We start from the raw sequence: 2207 nt of genomic DNA, 5'->3' as shown, positions 1-2207 counted from the left end.
AGCATGTCATTTTAAGAGAAATTTGAACCTTCAATCTTTAATAGAAAGAAAAGTTTAAAGAGGGTTTGAACATGAAAGATTTGAGTTGAAGTCCTTTATTTAAATTTTGTTATCTACTACTTATTCATTATCTAACTAGTAATTTCACTTAGGATCTGTTCCTATTTAAGGAGATCACAAAATACTATATAAAATGATAGAATAACAAAGTGTATGTAATATATCTGGTGTCTATAAATCACTTATGAAATAACTAACATTTATTTAGTTCCAAATATGCTACTACTAATAATGAAAGTAAAGGAGAACCTCTATAGTTGACCCTTCCCTATATTGACCATGTCCTTAAGTTGACCTAATTTTCACAGACCAGGCATGCACTACATGCATGTATCAGAGGAGTAGGCCTAGTTTCCTGTGTTGACCATTACTGTATGTTGAACAGTTGGTTGTAGACCCTTGGGTAGCCCACTTATAGAGGTTCTACTCTATAAACATTGCATTGTAAAAGGCATTACATTTTAGGAGTACTTTTAAGTTTCTTATAAGAGATTATTCAATGAACCAATGTTTCTGTTCCTTATTGGCATTGTTTTATTTTTTTTTCTTTGAATTATCTCATTCACCTCAAAATATATATTTAAAGTAATTCCATCAATTTTGTAAAGTAGTTAGGCTTGAAGTGATTGTTGCTCAACATTTACAAAATAAATTTAATCTAAATCTCAGCTATCGTCTTGAAGTCATTTAAAAATGGTGATAGAATAGTGGGCATTTTGTACTCAAAAATTAATTTTATGCATATTGTTATCTATCAAATACTCTCCCTCATTATAAAGGTGATAAGTCCCTAGTTCTGCAATATAAGGTAAACATGTTTATGCCATAATCAAGTCCTATAGAGAAAAAAATCAATTAAAAAGTAAGAACATGGTATCTGAGTTTTATTTTATTTATTTTTTATTGAATCATAGATGTGTACATTAATACTCTCATAGGGTACAGTGTGTTGTTTCTATATACAGTTTGAAATACTTTTATCCAATTGGTTAGCATAGCCTTCATGTCATTTTCTTAGCTGTTGTGTCAAGACATTTGTATTCTACATTTAGAAAGATTCACATGAACCCTTATAGGATAAATCATAGGCGTGATCCCACTGGTTTTATATTCAAAGCACGTAGGTAAGAACCATTCAATGACATCTGATATTTTCCAAAATTTCTTCGTATATTTTGAACATTTTGAAGAATCATAAATTTTTAGCATTTTTTTCATGGTCGTGAGTACTTTCCATAAAATACAAGTTCACTTATGTGTCCTGATATATACAGTTCTCATTACACTGATTAGTCATTTGATCCATTTGTATGAGGGTACATTGGTGGGAGTGCTGTATATGAGTATGTGTATTTATCCCTGTTGCACATATGAAATATGTAATATTCATTATAAGTACTAGTTTACTCCCTTATACATTTAGATATGGTAATGGAAAATATATTTTCTACATTTTTCATTTATAATAAAAGTGTATAAGGTCAAATTTTATTTCATATATAAGACAAAGGCTGACTTTGGAAGGCTTGGAGGGACTTTGTCCCTCTGCACTGCATCTTTTCTATCTTGGGTCTAACTCTACCTTATTGAATCACTCTCCTTTTCTCTTTCTCCTTTCAAAAAACATTTCTTCAGTTGCTCGGTTAGTAACAGTCAGAGAAGTTTATGTCTAGTCACATGTTTCATGGAAATGTTATCAGCTTCACAGTTTCATCTTTTTCAAAGAAAGAAAAATAGCAAAACTTATTAAGGCAAATACTAAATCTATAGGTCAGTTCTACTGTCATTGTATTCTCTAATAAATATACCTAACAAATCTACACACTCTGGAAGAATGGAAAGGGTAAGAGATGTGGAATCTTCTTTCATTAGATAACAACAATTGTAGCTTTCATATGTAAGATTTCAAATATCACTGATTAAATATTCACATTATAATGATTATCTCGGGAAAAAAATTCAAATGTGTAATTAAACTAGTGCATTACAAAAATGTAAAGGTACATATGGCTGTGGAAATTAATGAACATTTTGATGTTTAAACGTTAGTTTTAGAGGAAAAAAAACCCAGATGTGCCAGGTATCATAGGTTGAATAGGTAATTTGCAATTAATTATAGACACATATGGTCATTGCTATTCATGCCT

The sequence above is a fragment of the Otolemur garnettii genome, unplaced genomic scaffold (assembly GCF_000181295.1).
Source record: "Otolemur garnettii isolate 467f Iridium unplaced genomic scaffold, OtoGar3 scaffold00033, whole genome shotgun sequence".
Taxonomy (NCBI): domain Eukaryota; kingdom Metazoa; phylum Chordata; class Mammalia; order Primates; family Galagidae; genus Otolemur; species Otolemur garnettii.
Note: the sequence above shows the minus strand (reverse complement) of the source record.